Source organism: Dermacentor variabilis, chromosome 9 (genome assembly GCF_050947875.1).
Source record: "Dermacentor variabilis isolate Ectoservices chromosome 9, ASM5094787v1, whole genome shotgun sequence".
Classification (NCBI taxonomy): domain Eukaryota; kingdom Metazoa; phylum Arthropoda; class Arachnida; order Ixodida; family Ixodidae; genus Dermacentor; species Dermacentor variabilis.
The window spans coordinates 107,398,838-107,420,010 of record NC_134576.1 but is presented as its reverse complement, the minus strand read 5'-3'; the positions used below and the strand labels follow the sequence as shown (position 1 = coordinate 107,420,010).

Sequence of the window (21,173 nt, the reverse complement as noted above, 5' to 3'; positions counted from 1 at the left end):
TTTTTGGAGCCGCAACTGAATCTGTCAAAGCACATCGTCGCGATCATTTCGCAGTCGAAACATCATATTTGCACACTGATTGGACTCAATGGTTCGATAGGTGGCGCCACCAATGCTACTCTTCACGTCTACGTCTTCGGCGTTCCGTAAACGCCAATATATATACGCCTCGTACGCATAGACAATCTTAAGATCCTTCCAGCAAGTGGCGTGGTTCACAGTTTGTCTGGGGTGCTTCGTACAGCATAGGTGAGAACCTTCCTTTCTTTTCTTTTTTCACTTGTAGCGAGCGCTTTTAGCCCACGGTGTCCCGAGCCGCGGCGCGCAGCACGCCAGGTGCTCGAAGAAACGCGACGCTTAAGTAAACATTTACGAAGCTGCATTGGCTCCGCCGAACCGTCCTTCGCCCGTCGTCGTGGCGCAAGGCGAGCTGTTAAGCTAACATCGAGCCGCGTGCAACAACAGGTCGTTGTCGCCTCGCACCGGCGGGGTCTCCCCTTTTACCGCCCCTGAATCATTTAACTCTCGGCCCTCGACCGAGAGTTCTCCATGGGAGGGGGGGGGGGGGGGCACATCACCATGGAGATGAACGAGTCACCCGTGGTCGTCCACCTGTAATACACGTGGCGACGATACGCGACGGTCTCCTTGCGAATGGCGGGTCCGGCTGCGTGAAGCGTGTGGCCCGTTTGATGGCCTCCTTGGGAACCGCACGATGGTGACGAGAGAAGCGTTTCGACGATGCGGATCACCTGCCTCGCTCAAGACAATCGCCGTATATCGAGTGGAAGCGGAGAGAGAAGTTTCGCGGTGCGACAGTCGAGTGCGAACATTGGCCGTCAGCGGGGCCATACAGTTGTCGACGCCGCGTGATGGCGAAACGCGCTTCGATTGATTGATTGATTGATTGAAAACTTTTTTGTTCCACCGAGCTGGGGTGCTCGCCTATTAACCAATGCGCTTGGATACCCTATACCGAAAAAGACACTTGCCCCGCGAACAATAATCCAGTGTCGACACATGGGGAGCCCATTTAGGAACCCATGTGTTCCCGTGTATAATATATTGAGCATGTACCGTGTCGTGATATGACTATACTGGGAGGGCACATAAACAAACCGTAAGAATGCATGAATATGAAAGCGCGAAGAAAATTTAGGAGGCTAAAGAAGGCTGCGCGCTTACCGTAACCCAGAAGGTTCTATTACAAACGCACTCTTTTAATAACAAAACGTTACTCTACATGTAACAGTCGGTAACAGTGGTAGAATTGTACGTTTCTGATGACGTTAATGTAAATTTGACTCACGAAAGAAACGTTAGTGAAAATCTGCGTTTCTACAGTGAAGAGTAGTGAGCATTATTGAGCATTCATTAGTGAGCATTACGCTCCCCACCGTTTCTGTTTCAATGGCATTGCGTGTTTCTTTATTAATATTTTTTTTTCACCGTCGTGAATCCACGCACCAACTTCCAGTTCGTCGTTTGGTTAACAAGGAATGCGATCACCTAAAGATCGAACGCGCGGACAAAGTAAGCACGCACTCCTTTTTTTATTCCTCTACACGAGCGCACACGCACACCAACAACGCGTGCTCACTTCGGGGCGGATTATACATTTATGCTGCAGCCGATTGCCGCGAGCACGTCTCTATCGACGCGGCGTGTGCCGGGGCAGAGAGAGATAGACTCGAGCCTCCAGAGACGGAGAAGAGCACGGCTCTTGAAAATCGGTAGCCGCCCTGCCGGCTTCGCGTTGCGCTAACTGGCGCTGACTACACTATACTATACTATACGAGCCCTCCCCCCCCCCCCCCCCTCCATCGAGCCACGCGTTTCCTCTCTTCTCGGCCTTCTAGCCCGCGCCGCCATCACGTGCGTCCCGCGCCGCCCACATTCGCATGCAGCTCATGTACCGCGGCCCCTTCGGAGCGTGCTTATCGTATAGTCGAGCGGTACAGCGTGTGCTATACTTACGAGGCCGTGGTTCGCTCCCCTAACTACCCGCGGTAAACAAGGAACGAAAGCCGTGCGCGCACCCACGCAAGCACGCCTCGAACACCTCCGGGATTCCGAAGGTCAGTCCTACTACGCGGCGATTGCCCTGCCCTCCAAAACCTTCTGTGAGGGGAACAATATAAAGAGAGGCGCTAAATCAGTTCGAGTAGCGGGAGTAGTCTTTCGAAACATTATTTTGCGCTTCCCCGCCTCCCCCTCCCCCTAAGAAATAAGACTCTTTGAAAAATTGCCCAGAAACTATCGGAGAATAATTGATAACCTCCCGTGACCCTATAAAGGTATTTAAAGGGATACGGACACAAAATCTGAACATTTTACGATAATACAGAAAATGAGTCCTCAGTGTGCGAGTACACCGAAAACAAGTAGTCACTTCGCTCATTTTTCAGCGGATGGCTTTATTTTCGGCGTTTTTGTGAGCGCGCGCAACGCCGCCCGGCCCAAGCGAGTTGGAAGGCGTGACGTCACGACACCCCCGTCGGATAGCCAGCCGGCCGGCCACGGTCATTCGAGGTGCGCCGCCCCCGCAATCGCGAGCATGGATTCGGGTTCTGGTGCCTCTACCAGCGATGAGTACACGTCTGTAGATGAGGACCGTTCCAACTTAGCAAGAAATATAATCGCTTACGGTTACGAGCCTTCCGCGTCAAGCGGCAAAGAAGAGCAGGCGGCCTTGAACGTGCCGGTCAGGCAGTCCGGGCCAGCAAAATGTTAATTTCTTTTTCTAGTAAACTTGAAGTGCAGCAGCATCAGTTCCTAAAATTATGTTACGTAGGATGCAAAATGCCTAGTTTCGTGACCCGCGTTGAGGCAGAAAGGCAGCTATTACGGCTGAATCGTAGGTAGCGTAGCTCGTCGCTTTGTGCTTACCTACGCTGTCGGCTTTCGATCGCTGCACACTTCGTTTTTACGCGACGAGGCACGGCATGTGTAGAATTTTCCAACCGTTTCATAGCCCTGTGTTTACGGCTACTTTCACATTCACGCCATTAGAAGCCATTTACTGGTTGAACTCGTTGAGATGGGCGGCTGCGCTAAGGACCCGTCGACCAGATCACTTAGCTACATAGATTCTGTGGCCATAGACAAAGGAAAGCCTTTAGCTGTGACATTTAATAGGGAAATGCTGCGCGAACAACCAAGTCATGAAACCCGACGCATGATTATGCAGAGACCTATGAAAATCCGTAATTTTTTGCTTGAGGTTGAAAAGCAACGTGTGAAACGGCAATGTAGATAAATGTGCTGCGCATTTTAGATTACTACACATGTATGCTGTTGTCTGGCGTTCATTCACTGGCTGTCTTTTGTATATTTGATCAATTAAAAGAGCGCTCGTATGCTGTCGTTCAATATTAGACGCAGCGAGAGTGCACACAACATGACTATTTTGTTTTGTGATAAACACATGCATCCGCGGGGTAAACAAATTCTGTCACAAGCCGAGAATATCTGTTCTTGCACAGCCAATGAAAGGGTAATTTCCCTTCTTTCAACAGGCACTCCTGCGGTCACCGCTGCGGCTACATGCATACAGAAAGAGAGAGGGTCTGTTGCAAGAACAACAAAAGTTGGCGAACACAGCTAACAGTTACGAATGCGTCGCTAAGCACCCGCTCTTTGGGTTGCATTGCCTCAACAGGAGCCTTTTGAGCGGCATGCCAAGGCTTTTGAGCACAGCCGGGCTGGCCCGGTCGCATAAGCATCGTTGACGAAGTGGTCCGCGCAAGTGAAGCCATTTTTTAGAAGTCTCCATGCTGGGTGTGGTGGCTGACAGGCACGTGTGCAAAGTTCACGCACCTTGTCTCTGGAAGACGTGCGCGACGGCGTGTCACGACCGATAATGCTGTTATAACAGCCGTGGACGCAGTAATGTCTGGGCATTTTCTTCCGCTACGAAGAATGCTTCAATACCGATCGACGACCGTGCGAACACGCGTGTAAGATGCACCACCTGCATGGAGCGCTGACGGGGATAATGTTTCAGACAGACCACGTGCGAACATAGCCGACGGCGATAAACAAACGCTGCAAGGGACCAACACTCCGGAAAGACTGCGCCGGCTGTGGCTGACCTTGGCCGCGCGCGCGCGGGCACGCCGGGGTGTCATGACGTGAAGTTTGAGCTGCTCCCGGCGGCCGCTTGGAGGCAAGGCGCAACAGAAAATCGCAAAAGAAAGGTGTTTCTCGTTCTTTTTTTCTAAGCAGCTTGTTGCATTCGTCATTTTTAACAGTTCAACTTTTGTTCTGACGCAGAAAACCACCCACCAATTTTTGTGTCCGTATCCCTTTAAGGTCGCTCTACGTCAAATAACATATGAAACAATTTGTTCATCTTCTGGCCATGGAGAGTATATTTCTACAGGAAATATTGAATGACACTCGCATTAAAGCGTAATCTGAATGTTAAATAATTAGTGAATGCTTTATAGAACTGTACGCATCCAAAGCTTTACTCCAGCATGAGAAAAACTATACCCTAAGCTTAGCTTCACTTTTCTTTTTCAGTGCCCAAATTAGCATTTTGAGGTATTGAAGTTATGGTGCATTATGAATGGCGCGTTGGGTTTAATGGGGGTTAAAGTCTAGGCGCATTGTCCCGATAGACCTGCTAAATAAGACGCATATTGTAAACATGCTTAAGCAACGACAGTAAATATATGTATAAGAAGAAGCACACAACTCAATCTATAACACACGCACGATGCTGCGACGTAACAATATATAACGCGCAAGAACATAACAAAGTGCTCATACGTAGACACCATGTAATATTTAGTAAAGAAGGCTACTAAAGCTTTCGGAGCTGATTGCTGCAATGAGGCCTTACCACATGCCCAGCCAACTTTTTCCATGCTGCAAGGACGATTATCACGGGTCATCAACGTTACCTTCGTAGCACGTATTTGCTGATCAAACGTACGACGGCTTAATAGAACGTTTCTCTTCGTCCCTCATGAATGGATGCACTTGCAGCAAGGCATAGCCGAACGACACGTGATGACACAAATACGCTACCTGCATACACCGCCTGCAGCCTGATACGGTGATTGAGAGAGTCTATGTTACGGCTAGCATCAGCAGAGATCGGAAGCTGTACACGGCGGCCAACTTTATACAGAAGATTGCCCGCATAATTGGCGTCTAATCGATGAACTTGTGCTATGCCCACCGTGGCTGCTTAGTGGCTATGGTGTTGGGCTGCTAAGCACGAGGTCGCGGGATCGAATCCCGGCCACGGCGACCGCATTTCAGTGGGTGCGAAATGCGAAAAGCACTCGTTTACTTAGATTTAGGTGCACGTTAAAGTACCACAGGGGGTTCGAATTATTCCGGAGTCCCCCACTGCGGCGTGCATCAGATCATGGTTTTGGGACGTAAAACCCCATAATTCAATTTTTTTCTGAACTTGCGTTTTAGACTTGCTTAAGTGTTTTTGTTCAGCCCTCGTGTATTGGGCTATAGCGCGACCGTAGCCATTTTGTCAGCCTCAGAGTTTACCGGTATGCCGGCATGTCCAGGAATCCATTGAAGCGTCGTTTGATGGCGTGATGACGCATGTACAGTTATTTGAAAGTATAAATCTGATAAAACATCACTGCGTTTTGTTCACGCGGGCAAAAAAGGCGACTTCATACTGACGCTCGCTTCGCGTTCTTCCTCATTCCCAATCCCCCTCCCCCCCGAGCAGGGTAGCAACCTGACGTGCGTCTTGTTAAGCTCCCTGCCTTTCCTGTCTTCTCTCTCTCTCTCTCTCTCTATCTCTCTCTCTCTCTCTCTCTCTCTCTCTCTCGCTCGCTACACGCTCACCAGTTGTTGAGCCCACACAGTCACGTCACTGATGGGCTTCTACTATGGACGTTAAAGTTGCGCTCTTGGGATGTTCAGCTTCGGTCTTCTGTGAGAAATTAGCCGGTATTCACTAAGCCGTAAGAAATCAGCAGCGTCAACTTCTTTACATTTATGAAAAACGCTATAAGGTTATCGGATGGCGCGCTTCAAGCCTATCACTGGGATCGCTTGCACAGCTCTTCGATTTTACAAATTAATCAACCTAATTAACTTGCATGATTACTCGCCTAATTACTACTTCTAGCCGTAGTCAAATGTATGAATTTGTGGTAATCAAGCCGTGAAGACAAAACTGCGTAACTCCCTCATGTTGCTTACTTTTAAAGAACTTCCAGCACATTTCATGAAAAACTCCATCTGCGAACAGCGATGTTACATCTACCATTAGCAATTAATTGGTCCATTGGTAACTCATGACCGTTTCCTTGGCGCCCGCCGCGGTGGCCGAACGGCGATATGGTGTTGCGCTGCTAAGCGCGAGGTCACGGGATCAAATCTCTGCTATGTTTGAAAAAAGTTTGGACGCCACAGATAAAGCGATACAAGGTTTTAATAGTCGTTTAAATTAAATTCTTGCCATGCAATGCAAGCGTACGCGACTACGTGGGAAGCATGTAAAATCGCTACCGCGTACGATGAGAGGACTGGTGAGGCTGTAATTCTATCGTGGCATGCATGCGTTTGCGGCCTCATTGGGCAGAACATTGGGCTGCTGCGCTCTGCCGGGAACTTTGGTTCCGATCATAACATCAGACACATTTCCTTCTTTTTTTTTTTTGTATTGCTATGCCCCTGCGTAAAGCAGGACTCGGGAAGAAAACCCGGGGAAGGGACCCTGGGGAGGGACCCTACATGTGCATCACATTAGAACGCAGATTACTAGGGAGCGTGAATTAATACGGAGCCTACATGCGGGCGCTGTTTGCATGGGGGCTACCTATGAACTACCGGATCGCCTCCACAAACCCAGAGTTGCCTGCTCCAAGCTCTTGATGGGCAGGTGCTCGGCGATACAGCGTGCACGCAATGAAAATGCCGCATCCCCCCCCCGCCCCGCCCCCCAAGAGAAAGAAAAATATGTCTTGGAACTAGAGGCAAACTTTTAATTAAATTTATCACCTTTCCTCATTTCTCTCGCGTGCTCGGGTGTGTCGCATCGAATAACGCGCGCAGCCGCGACGTCGTCCCCCAGAGATATAAACTCGATGCGGCAGGATTCGCGCTTCCCGTCTCCTCGCTATCCTCGACGGCACGGCGAAAATGGGGGGAAATGCTGGGAACTTTATCGAGTCCTTTGTTTTCGATGTTTCTGTTCCGTTCGTTGCGCGCGTCTCTTATGTTTGTCCTCTGCGTCGCACGTTCTCGCTTATTTACCCAGCTTTTCATCAGTGCCATCCGCGTAACCATGACGACCGTCCGCTGTAGAAGATTCCGGTAGGGACCAGGGCACCCGTAGAGGGGTGGAAGGGAGGTGGTGTGGTGGGGGTCTGCAGCAAGGGGAGGGGGGGTTGACTTGCGTGGACGTCTCACCAAGGGGAATCAATATTTACGCGTCCGCGCATCGCGATTGCGATCTTCCCGGCTGTCTCGTTCTGTGCTGTCCTCCCTGTTCGTGTGGCTCTCGGTATTTTGTTCCTGGTCAGACCTAAAGTCCTCGGCCTTGCCTGCCGTCTCCGCATGCCCATTTCCCGTCGGCGGGATGCACTTGTCTCAGACACGGACGGCGCGCTACCCAAACTGACAAGCGTATTGCTTGGTCAGGGCAGCACTTATTGCAAACCGAGACCCAAGTCGACGTCTTCGGCGGAGCCGCCTGACACGCTTTAAGGATTTCCCGAAAACGTCCCATGCTTGTTCGTTTTGCCATTCATCGCGGCAGCCGCTCAAAGCTTGGAACTGAGTTTGCTGTCATACTTGACATTGTTGGCAAAAAGAAAAGAACATTAAATGAACGTACCTGTTAGGCTCAGTGAGCGAAACTATGAAGAGCAGAGCATCGTCATCGTCGTATATGAAAGTGAGGCGCATACGCAATAACCGAAATGACAAAGAGTGCAGTAGCAAAGGCAAAAAAATGGATTAGTTGAGCATACTTTTGCAGCTCGATGGGCAAAACGATGGGTTTGCCGAGTCCACGCTTTCCGTAACGCCGACTATGGTGGCAGCTGCGGCGACGCGTCTGGAGAATGACGTCAAAGGGGCGAGGAGAAGCTGAGGAGATGAGATGAAGCCAAGGTGATGAGAAGACGGGGCTGAGGGATGAGGAGCCTCCGACTTGACGATGACGTCGTCGTTAGGCCGCTGCCTCGTCCTCCGATTTAGCCTCGCCACGAGCGTGAGGGAACAAAGAAATTGGTAGTTTCGCCCCACCTTAGCATTACTTAGTAGGCTGACCTGCAGTTACCGGCCCTACTGCGCGTGACATGTGCTGCGTGAGTGTGTGTTCTGTTTTATTCCTCGAGATTTGTCATCACTCTCTTTCTTTTCTCTTTCCTCCTCTTCGCCCTATCTTCCAGTTCTATGTTTGTGTCTCCTTTCTGAAGAGGACGAGGAAACAACTCTATAGAGTCAATTCGGCTTAGAGTATGCAGGCGTTGTGCCCTTTCCGGTCGCAATTGTCAGCCTGCTCCTCACGTTCCTCTTTCCTGTGAAGTGTACAGATGCTTTCAGAATAAATAATATTATTAATAATGGAATTGCCCTGACGGGCGCGCAGCATTAATAGCCACAGCAAGGGTTAGGTTTGCACATAAACTCCTCGGACGTTATATTAAATATGTACGGTACGAACATCTGGGCACAAGGCGGAACGCGAAGCAGCTCCTGCTGGGCAGAAGAAACATCGCCTCGCCAGGCGCCTCATAACGATGTCGTGGTGAGGAGCGGCGCCAGTGGCGTTGCGGGCGTTGCACCTATAGAGTGCGCACGAGACGAGACCGACGGGAAACTGTAGGCCTAAAGTTGCTTCGACGTTCACTGCTCAGTCCACAGGATACGCAGTTAAGCAGGCGTGTACGCTATAGCGAGCTTCTGGTGCGCATGCGCGCGGAGCTCAATCGAGCAACGGCAGGGAGAGCGCTGCGTTTGCTGCGCCAGCCGCCGTGGCGACTGAGCGTATGTAGCGTTTGATGGGAGCGCCCGCTTCATGTCGCTGTTTTAAAATTCGAACCAAATGCACGCCGATTCTATGCATGGAGACCCTCTGGAGCAGACGGCGGGCGAACTGCGCACGCGCCGTCAGCGGAAGGGCGCGACAACGGGCACACGGCCTGAATGCGCCCCGAGCGTCTCGATAACAAAGTTCCACGGAAACGCTTTCAACAACCCCTACAGCATGGCGCGCTCGTCGATGCAAACACGTGCAACGTGCGACAAAACCGAGTGTTGAACAGGAGAGCAAATTGCGAAGATGATGTGCACAATAAATATGTTTTGAATGAAAGCTTTAGAACCTTCTTGGTTGGCATCTCACAATCGAACTTGCGTACGCGCATACTAGGTCGAAGCGCGTGCTGTTCGTTGCCGACGGAGTGTTCTGAGCACGCCTGCAATGTGCGGTGCCGCCTGGCGGCGTGATCGCGAAAAGGACAACTGACTCTGCTGAGCGTTTCCTCGCATTCACTGTACAGCTATACTGCTAGCTGTACTCTCACGAGCGCGTTATTGTAAAATATGACTGATAAAATTGTCTTGTCGCTATTTTGCTACTGCGCTTGAGATATATTGAATAAAGAAGCTGCTGTTGCTGGCAGAATAGTTCCTAAAGGCGGTTTCATGGATCATGTTTTCCTCATATTGAATAATCATTTGTCAGAAATTGACAAAATAGATTAGAGTAACTTCCGCGGCTCTGTTTGATAAAATGCAGCGTTTCGCTAGCAAAGTGTGACATGGCAAAAAATTAGCCTTTCCTTCACATACCTCCTGGCCTAGAGACGGCCCGGTGACACCTATCCGATGAAATACATGTTTCCTTATGATGTTACTATTAATGGCATTTCTGTTTCCACGCGATTGACGTGCCTAGGAGAAGTAAGGCAAAAACACAAAATTCAAGATGCGCTGTACTTCGACTGCTCGCTTCTTGAGCGGCGCTACATAACGCAGACGACATTTTGTGGCCGTACCTGGTATGTCTGTCGTAATTTACTCGCCGCAAGATCGCTACAGCCGCTTCTTGTTCATTTTTCTGGTCTCTACTTCCTTTCTTTTCATCCCTTAAAGTCCTTCCCCCTGTGGGGTAGCAAACCGGACGTGCGGCTGGTTGAACTCCCTACCTCCACTTCCTTTTTTTCGTCCCTCCTCCTTCAGTAAGGGGACACACAGTTGCGTGTCTCTTGATTTACCTTTTGTGTATGTCCGCTGTCAGCTACTAGCATTGCGCTTCCTACTACTTCTAGCGCAATGTGATGAATTTCTCACACGAGTTCTCGCGCATTACTTCCTGCGCACTCATTTTCGGCCGACAACGCCCGATGTGCGCGGAGGTTGTCGTGAGGAGAAAATGTGCTATATTCTGCAGCCCAAGAAGGCAGCACGGCTCAGCGGCTGTGGAGAATGCGGGATGTGGAAGTGTAAAGTGCACAGAGTGGAGTAAGTAAGGTGTGGCAGCATCCCGTGTCCAGGACGGGTGGAGGCGGGCGGCGCCTGGAGCCTGTGAATGCTGATGACTGCTCGGTAAATCTGACATCGGCGAAGGGTGGGGAAGGATCGAAGTAGCGCGGAGACCCTGGCGACGAAGGGTGGGGGTCATATGTGGTTCGGTGGGTGTCTAGTGCGGGCTCAGTGGCACAGCAGGCGCTCCAAGGTTTCCGCTATGCCGCACTCAGTCTATCCTCAACCTGGGGAGGAGCGAACTTTCCCTTCTGGTGAGGCCGCAGTTCGGCAAAATTGGGTGGGATTCGATCCCAGCCACTCAGGGGTCGGGATCACTGCTAAGCAAGCAGCCGTCGAAGTGTGTGCTTGGAAATGTCTGGCACTGCGCGGCTGTCTGCCTGCTCATTGTCTGGGATACTGACGTGGGACAGTAGCCAACGCAGCGGTGTCCACCCGTCCTCCTGGACGAACCGCTGTCTGCTTGACACGAGATCTACTCTGAAACCGGTCTTTTCTAATTGCTTCAGTGCTAGCAACGCGCTGTACGAGTCGCGTATCACTGCAGCCGATTGGGTGGCCGGGCATTTGACCGGGCGGTCCGCCGCGACGTGCAGGCCGGCTGTCAGCGGCATTGGAGCTATCTGCGAAGGGTAGCTGGGATGCGGCTTCATTCGTCAATGCAGGGGCCACGCAGGCTGCCGTGGCCAAGCCGGTGGCTGGTAGGACTGACTTGTCCACGAAGAGCAGCACTCTGCCAGCCAGCTTTTATTTTTTAGTTTTAGAGTTTGCCGCTCCAAACAGGGTGCAAGTGGGAGTACTGTGCTTGGAGTGTCCCTCGATGGTTGTGGAGACCGTGAGGGCTTCTCGTGCGGTGGAACTGGTGGGATGTAGCGAACTGTACAGCCCGGCGCATTGTGCAGCGAATGCGGGCTGCCCATGATGGAGGTGGGTCGGCTCTCTATCCGGGACAATAGAGCCTGCCGTCCGGGGTGTGTGACAGCCTGTCCTCGTGCAAGAGGCCTCGTTGCAGGAACATCAGAGACGGAGGTCGAAGGTCACCAGCTGCTATAATCTTGTGAGGGTCCAGTACGCACCGGGCGAAGTCTCGACGAAGGAGGTCGAGCTACTTTAGCCGCGCAAGGGGGCGCGAGGCGAGTGCGAGCCGCCGTCTTTTCCTCCGCGGAACCCTCCGCAACCTCGAGCAGCGACAGTGAAGTGGGCGTCAGGAGTACAGGAGCGCATGCGCGTCTCGAAGAGCTAGTTGGCATTCGGCGATGAGCGCACCCTGCAATTTGATTGCACGGGAACACATTCGTATCAGCGATGATTCCAAAAACTCGCCACCAACCACGGAAACGGGCGAGAGGCAGATAAAGCTTTTCGATGTAAAAGAGTGCTTTTCCCACCACCGTCACTCGAACTCTCTCTTGGTAGGCAATACGTAATGTCCATACTGCAATGGCGTGCTTGCGGTTCCTGCAATAACTTCTGGAGCATTCAGCCCACAAAAGCATATAGCCTTTCAGATATGTTTCTGTTACTGAGAGAAAGCGGTCGCTGTGAATTGGATTTCGACATCACCTATAGGGAGCCCTACAAAGAATGAAGTCAACGTTAGGCCACGTCAGCCAATGTCGTAGCACGGTCGAGGACGACGCGTCCACCTCAGCGAAATCGTCGTTGACAAGGCAGCGCTGTCCCGCTGTGAGAGCCGGCTACTGTCGCTTTCAAGAGGCGGTGTTCGAAACATGGCGCCCGTGACTAGGAAGAATAGACTTACAATCTATTTCGTGCGGAACGCTGCAAACGGAGCCAAGTACGGTGCAACTGCCTCGCTTATCTGGAGATAGCGAGAGGCAGCGCGTGGGCGACCCGTAGGCGCGATTCACAGCAGCCGTCGCAGACGGACCTCGCAGACCACGCGCGCTACTCCGGCGTCATCTCGTAGCCATCGTCGCCGATCGTCGCCGCATCACCTACGAGTTCGGAGCCGGTGCAATCACCGAAGTCTACCTATTCTTTTTTCATTGTTAATACCTAGCTGTCGCATGTGGGTTAAATAACGCGAAAGTCAGACAAGCGAAGTGCTGCGGTGGCCACGTCTTCATAACGTAACAAAGCGCACGTTCTGCGTGGAAACAGCGGATACCGTTAGCGAACGCTTGTCAGATTAAAGCTGAATGAGCAATGCCGCGCTCCACGATCGGGCGGGAATGGCCGCGAACAAGCCTACACGCGCCAGCCGAAGCTCCCCAGCTCCCGAGCGGTCATACATATATGCATTTCGATAAAGTGAACCGCACTACTAATCGAAGAAAGAGCGGAAGAAGGAAGAGGCTCAGAAATTCCGGAACCGCAATACGTGATCCCGCAAAACAGTCCGGTATACAAAGGACTTCGGTATTGCGGTTTTGCATGCATATATATATATATATATATATATATATATATATATATATATATATATATATATATAGCCAACCACTAACAAAAGCCCGCTGCCCGTTACAGTGAAGGCAGCGCTGCGCTCTCCCACTGTACACCAACGATCCGTCCTTGAAGCTTCCGTTCAACCGGCGTCGAGCGAAGTGATTTTAGCGGCGTACACGGTAAAATGAGTCACACCCTTAAAAGTAAATGAGGGTGTAAATCGATATATAGCCCACAACCCTTACACTGTTGTTGGGTGTAAAGGTGGGTGTTATAGACACAAATTGCAACCTTATTCGCTGTTAGGGGTGTAAATTGTTTTACGGTGTACCCTGGTATAAACGCTTGCTCCTGGTCCTCCGTTCTGATTGGCTGACGTGACCGGTACCTTTCGCTACCACTGCACGCAGTTCATCAGACGAACTCGTAGAGGTTCGAGAAACGATAGCAGCGTGCTAGAATACAGAAGTACGGAATGTATGCCAACACGGATGCGCTGAGACGAAACTAGAAAACAAAAAACAAAAAAAACAAAAAACACGCGGAACATTCTGTCTGGCAATCGGCTTACTGCACCCGCCGGCAAATTAGGTATGATAATAGGTTGGCCGTTGCAACCGCAAACGGAATGCGCCATGGAGAGACAGCCTCGTAATCCCCCGCTGCTCGTAAAAAAGTTACGTTAGGCTTCAGTTGACCGCTAGTTAAGCTTATCGAGATCTTTGAACGAGTACGAAAGTCACGTGTTCCCGCAACTTCACTAATAGACTTCCGACTTCCATTAGCGAAATGCGAGATACGCGATAAAAAGGAATGTGCACTGCGATAAAATAGAAAAAGAAAAATAACGTTATCCTTTCTTTCTTTTTTCTGTCATGGCTGGTTCGAGGCACTTAGCCGTGAATTATTAGCAGATTACAACCGTACAGTTAGGTGAACATGCTAAGGAGTTTGCGATCACGAACAACCTTGCTGAGGTCGTTTCCGCAACGAGCATGACATGCGAGAATGAGTGGATTCCCTGCAGCAACAGCAGCCCTGTTTGCTGCATTGGTGCAAAATAAATTACCTTCTCTCTCCCTCTGCCTCGAACCCCTATTTGATTTCTGTTGATAATCCGCTATAAGCATATATTTTCCGGAGAAGCCCCGCGCATTCTATGGCCCCTGGGTTTCAGTTCTTTTCGAAATTAACTCGGACGCGATTTCTTGAAATATTCAGCCCGGATGTAAAGTAGCGGATGTAAAGCGTGTGTGAAAGCTGTCTGGTCATATTGTTGACGTCGGCTTTCAAAAATATTCATAGTAAATTTCTATAAACCTCTGTGTCGTCACAGGTTCCCAAAAGCAACCGTGACGTGCTTTTCGAATACCACAAGATTGCATAAAATAACATCCAGCCTGTAGCGTCACCATGGCAACCTAAAACACGACGTTACATCTTTCTCTCAATGTAGAGTGAGTGGGGCGTGGAATAGTTATCGTATTTAACACGATAAGACGGTTACTTCACACAAGTATGTAGAGGTGCTTTATTATCTTATTTTCTTATCTGATGTAAATAAACCGAGTGAAAAGGCGCAGTCGTCGCGAACAAACGGCGACACATGAACGGTGCCGTTTCTCCCGTTCCCAGCCTTTTTCTCCGTTTCAAGCGTCTTTTTAAACACGTTCTCGACGTACCCAGCTTCCATCTTGCACTCTGGCAACCGACGCCATGATTTAGCGTGTGCGCATCCGGTGAAACCTTAGAATTTGGACTCGAACACAACCGGCCGTGTGCGGAGGAGGCCCACTTCTGCCACACCGAAGACATCGCCGTTTCGGTGCTAGAAGTTCGTGCACAGTACGAAGGCCGATTTCAAGCCGTTAGAGAGCTTTAGATAAGGGGGACGCAAGCTGCTCCTCAGCGTTGGCAGAAGCTATAGCCGCCCGGCGTACGAAATATCCCGAAGCGAGTGCAAAAGAGCGCGGAGGGCCCACGAATGTAGTTTGCGTCCACCAAACGCGTGGGAGCGGCCTTGCGTGCCTTTATCTAAAACTCTCTATTATGTTCGAATAAACAACAGCACTGCGCGCGGCCTTGTAGGGTAGCGTATAGGCAACGAGAATATATGCAACGCTGACACGACGCGTGAAAATTAGATTTGCCGACCTGAAAGCCGGCAACAGCAACAGAAGAAAAAGATTTAAGAACAAGACGGTAATCGTAGTTTGTTTGTCAGTTTTCGTAATCGCTTATGTGCGTAGAAAGGCGTCTGCAGGCAACAGCAGTGATAGTGAAAATCGCAGCAAATTCCGATCAGAATAGGGAATTTCAGGAAAGACTGAATCGTTTCGAGGCGGCACCATTCAAACTCGAACCGTGCAGCGTGTGATAATCGGATAGAATACAAATGGAGCGTCTATAAAGTATGCATTCGGGAATAAAATTTAAAAAAAAAGATTTCATTTCTTTGAATTTGTTTCGAGGGTTGACACAAGTGCACGCGTATACCTCAACACTGCGGTGTTTTTTTTCGAGCGCGCGTCTGTTCGCATCTGCGGGAGGCGCAGAATTTCTCTGCGCACAAAGCGTATGCAAATTACGCATTTTGCACAGCGAATTCCTCCTGCGCATTCTACAAGAACACAGTGCCTTGCGCGCCATTTCGCCGAAAGTGCGGCCGGCAGATGTGTGAGAAAAAACTTTCCCCTCTGTGTGAACTACGTCTGTGTGTTTCAAGACAAAATACCAGATGGTTCTTTCTTATCATATTTATTTTTCCCGTACGCGGGGAACGCATAAGAAAAAAAAGCTATGCGGGCATTAGCAGCAAGAAAACTTTCACCGCTAATTTCCGCGATCACTCGCAATATTGCGATTTATCGTTTTCATTAATAAGTTGGGGCACGTGTTGGAACTGTGAAATTCAAGCAAGGCACTAGTGAACTACAGTTACAGTTGATATCTAAAGGCAGTTGCCGCTCCATAGATTCTCGTCACTTGAAATTTGCTGCGAAATAAATTGGCGTACGTTCCAGTCAACTTAATCAAAAGCGTGCCTGTAGCAGCTTAGGGCAATCTTAACTGCAACGCCGAGGCATCTTCATCAGCCTTTGGGGAAGGATTTCTTGAAAGTAGCCCAGTCTTAAGGTACCGCCTATGCAGGCATCACTTCACAACTCCTCGGCTTTACTTCCTGACTTTAGAGGATACGTAATTGCGAAATAAAAGTGTATTGTTGTTGTTGTTGTTGTTGTTGTTGTTGTTGTTGTTGTTGTTGTTGTTGTTGTTGTTGTTGTTGCTGCTGCTGCTGCTGCTGCTGCTGCTGTTGTTGTTGTTGTTTAATGCCCTGAAACTACGCCGTCGGCTGTGATGCATGCCGTAGAGGGCGCCTCCGGTGTAACTTTGACCCCCTGGGGTTCTTTAACATGCACCTAAACCTAAGTGCGCGAGTGTTTTTTGCCTTCCGCTCCCATCGGAAAGCGGCCTCCGCGGTTGGGATCGAAACAGCGAGCTCGAGCTCAGAAGTGCAACACCGCATGCCCTAAGCCACGATGGTGCGGCAAATAAAGAAAACAAGTCAACTACGACATTTACAGCTAATTAGCTGAAATTATCTTTCAAACTCCTGCTGCTGCTAATGCCCGCTTAGCCACGTAGCCAATATGTAAAGGAAACGACAGAGGGTTGAAATTGCGACATTTTCATTTCTTTCTTTCTTTTGTAATGCGTAAGGAAGAGCGTCTGCCGCATTACAAGTAATGTACAGCCCCCAACTCACACATAACAAAGCATTCGCAAAAGAAAAAAGAAGTTGTCTGATACGTAATCTCGGGGTGGCCCTAACCACGCTTTTACATTAATTGTGACGGTCTGTATGTGGTACTAGTAGCAACCACTGCAAAAACTATTGTATAAATTCTGTTGCCTTACTTTTTTTTTCCGTCCTTCAGTATTCTTCTTACTGAGATTCAAATTAATATCCAGCATTAATTCTCAAGGAAACAAGTTGCGACGACCCCACTGCTTCCACCATCTTCAACCTATATTTATGTCCACAGCAAGACAACACCCTCTCTCCCGTTGTTTTCCAAGTAACCACGTCTTGCGCCAGCTGATTCCATCATAACCGGAAAAATTTCACGATTTCATCACACGGCTTAGTTCTCTGTCGTAATCGACTGCGCTTCCCTTCCGTCGGCACTGATATTGCAATTAGAACGAACTGATAAGCTGCCTTACGTCTCGCAATATTCCGCCTAAGTCCATTTCGTACTCGTATATCTTGATTATATTATCCGCTGCATAGTTGGCGTAGCCAGAGGGGTTGGCGGGGGCCACGGGGTGTCAAACCGGGAACGTACCCCCTCGCCCCCAAATTCTTGGGTGGTGTGCGGCTTGCCCAGGCTCCCCTCACCCCTACGTCAACCCTTCACGTCCCGGGCCAAAAGAGTGCCCCTCCCCCCCCCTAAACAAAAACATTCTGGCTACATCACTGCGCTGCACCCATGTGCTCTCTCTAGTCCACGCGATCATGTATCTATCTCTTAACCTTACGCCTTTCATTTTTTTCATACGGACTTCCTTCCAGACATTTCTAGCCTCGTGCCTTGAAAAAAGTCTGCGCTGAGAACTACCGAGCGAGCGGTGTACTTGGAAGGGAAAAGGCAAGACTACCGTGTCCTCCGGTGTCTTGTGCGCAGGCTACGTGCACGCTTAGATGTTGAAATTTTACGCGGTGTGAAGTCTGCACGGTTCTATTTTTTTTTTTAGCAGTAGCACCGTGCTTATTGGGCGTAAAGGTTTAGAGCAGCAGTGATATGAAGCACAAACGAGGTGCCGGCGTCCCTTTATATGCCGCGACGTGGCATTGCAGAGAGGTGCGCAAGATGTTCTGGCAATGGAAATAAGTACAAAACGAAAAGCATACAACAATTAAAACACTGCGCACTATGCGATGTAAGCAGACTAGGTAAGTTTTATTGTTGTTGTTGTTGTTGTTGTTGTTGTTGTTGTTGTTGTTGTTGTTGTTGTTGTTGTTGTTGTTGTTGTTGTTCAGAATACCCCCCTATGAACGCCCGATACGAGCTATAGACATGAAAGTGCGGTACCTGTACGTGTAGCACTGGCTGCGAGGGATGTCGAAAATTAGTTTCCAACATGCGTACCCGTAGCGCTGTGTGCGGGCCACTATCAATCGTGCCCTACAGGTCAGGCGCTCAGCGAAAGATCTCCACTGAAGCTGTCGGATCAAGTGTGTCCCATTTCAAACCCGCCCACTCTATATCACCGTATTGCGCGATTGCCCGATTTTATCACCGCGTCTGATCGTGAGGCCCTCTCTCGCGGCTTGCGGCATGCACTCGATCTGCCTGCCGCTCTGAAACAAACAAAAAAACAAAGCCCTGTAGAGTGAAACGCCGTTCACTTTTCGAAGCCTTCATCCTCGTCAACCACCTAACCTAAATGTATCTGGGACCAGGGTGTCTCCCAGCGACCTCGCATTCACCCTCAGATTGCGTCATCTCACGCTCCATTCTGCGTCTGCAAATTTCCCGAGCTCGTCAGACTCCGCTGCCCTCCACCGCGTTTTCCTTTACTTGGCAGTCGTCGCGTTACTCTGATAGGCTACCGCGGCAATCTCGTGCTCTACGCGCGTTGCATTTCCTGCCCAAATCCGTTTATTCCGCTTAATACGAACAAGAATATCTGCTACCGCCCCCGTCTGCTCTCCAATCCATATATCGATATCGTCCGGATTAATGATGTTCCGCATATCGAATTTCGTTCATTCGATTCAGTCCTCAGCTCCTTGTCAACTTTCTTTGTCATCCTCAAGCTTCTCAACCCCGCAGATGAGCATCGGCAGAATGCAATGATTCTAGGTTTTCCTTATTTTTCTCCCTTGTTTTTTGTCAAGGATAACTGACAGTTGCTGGTCATGACTCGAGCATGCCTGTCGTACACGCTTTAGGGCACAGCGGCAGCCTTGCATCAGAGCACAGCAACGGCACCTGCTGACCACACACGGCCTACAAACTTTCGGCGACGGCTAATCGAAACCCTCCATTCGCAGTGAAAATATTCGCTAACCTTTCGTTTATTGCTATTCGCAAAGCAACGACCTCGCATGCGGAAATCTTGTATACAGTCAAACAGCCTTAGAATGAAGCGATTGGAACCGCCAAAATGCTTAGCGGTACAGGTCACTTGACGTTGATGCCCTTGACACCGTAGCTACACCGCGGTGTCTGCACCCTCCCTCAGGGTGTTCGTTGTGATGTCGACAGGTGGCGCTACCTTATCGCACCACCGCTGTGTGGTGGTGCAGCCGCTATACGTGCGTTTCTTGCAGACGAACAAAAGCCCCTCCGGGAAGCCCATATTCCTTTCCTATGTACGGTCAAATTCGTTGTAGTGGTTCTTCGCTGTAGAGGCGTTCGCAACACAGATAATAGATAGGCATTCAGCCGCAACATATACGAAATCTTTCGTTACGCATGTCATTTTGTTGTGGAGACGTTCGACTGCATTTGTTAAACAGAAATCCGTAGAATATTTTGGAACGTAGGCCCACATGCCGAGTCATCCGTGCGACTAAATGAAGTTTCCCCCCCGACGGCTCGGAGACGCCATCGTCCAAGATTGGATTTGGATTGAACTAGCCGTAACTTCGCATTACACGACAGCGCGCGGATTTGTAAGAGACGACGATTTCAAGGCAAAGTAAACTTCTTGGAAAGCGCATCCGCTATTCTAGAAAGAAAAGAATATATACAGAAAACAAAAAGTCCGCGCTTCCAGCCGCCAAAGCGGCGACACCATTAGCGTTACCGAGCGTTCCATCGTTTTCTAAGCGACTCATCGGGACCCGCCGCGGAGTGCATGGACGGTGCAAAGTTTTGCGCATAGAAAATTAGACCGGCATTCACATGCAAATTCGCTGCCACTAAGCAGCACGGCACTGCCAGCATGCATTGAAATTCCACTTTGACTGTTCCTTTCATCGCGTTCGCCCGCCACCATCACGTTTTGCGTGACTATACAAAAAAAAAACAAGAAAAAAATAGAGATGTCGTTGCAGACGAACATCCATTGTCTGCAACAAGGCTTTCGGGAACACTTAATGGAAATACAGTGAGGGCTTTTTGCATGGATTACGCTATCTCTCTCGTGGCAGTGGTGTTCACAAGCGAGCTTGCGGCGCTTCTTCCCTCCTGCACACGTTAGTTGTTTCAGCAGGGCCTGAAATGCGGGACATTCGGAGCATATTTCAGTGGTGTTGCGACGCTGAAGAGCCAGATGTGCAAACGAAACGAGAGAGAGAAAGAGAGCAATGGTTTAAAGAAAGCTGAAGAAGAAGTACCATGTAGAGGTGTCTGAATTGACGCGAAAAAGACTAAAAAATACAGAAAACCAAAAAGTGATAACAAAACAAAAATATGCGGATCTTGTGGGCTGTGGGTATTGGTTTAGGCGAAGCTTTGAGAGAGAAAGCTCTTCATTGATATGCAGCGAATTCGGCCACCGTATTTGTAGGCGCTTTCATTGGTGTTTTGCGAAAAACGCAGCCCACAATGAGCGACCATATTGACCCTAAAAAAGCCAGTGGCAAGCAGCCAGCACAAAAAAAAAAAAAGAAATAAAAGACCGACAGACAGGAATTGGTCACGAAAGATTTCCCGTTCAAACTATATTAAACGAAAACGAGCCAATGAAGTACAGGTGACATTACGGCAGAATGATCACTGCGCCGCCTAGTCGTGCCGAAGTGGCTATTGGTGCATAACAAATTGACGATGTCGAGTTGGAAGGTGCGTACCTGTGCCGCCGTATGTCAAGAGGTTGTACAGGGACGCTTTAGTGTATATATATATATATATATATATATATATATATATATATATATATATATATATATATATATAGTTCGTTACTAAAGCGGATTCACAAGCTCAGTCCATTAAACGCGCCCCAAGGGTCCTATCTGCAGCGGCAGCCATTACGGCTGGATCGTCTGCGCGGCGCGGCGTGAACAGACGGCAAGCGGCGCTAACTTCTCACGGTAGACATGGGGGGCGGGACACTTCCCTTACCCCCCATTTATTTTTTGAAGCACGCGCTTACCAGAAGTGTTTCTAGGGCTCTTCCTCGTGAACCAAGATGGCCGGCACCGCCGCTGGCAAAGTGAGCGCCACCTGCAATGTAACGATAGAGCACGTGAGTGGCTTTGTAACGCAGTTGAGTATATATATATAGATATTTAAACAGGGTGTCCCACGTAACTGTAG

At 49.7% G+C, this 21,173-nt stretch overlaps 1 protein-coding gene across 1 annotated transcript in view; it reads right to left on the bottom strand.

The window, feature by feature from the left end:
• The window catches only part of LOC142557241 (uncharacterized), a 145,559-nt gene that overhangs the window by 51,349 nt on the left and 73,037 nt on the right, over nucleotides 1-21,173 (bottom strand). Inside the window, exon 2 of the mRNA XM_075668944.1 lies at nucleotides 21,010-21,080. The gene's annotated coding sequence lies outside the window, so the exon portion shown is untranslated. The remainder of the gene's footprint in view (nucleotides 1-21,009; nucleotides 21,081-21,173) is intronic.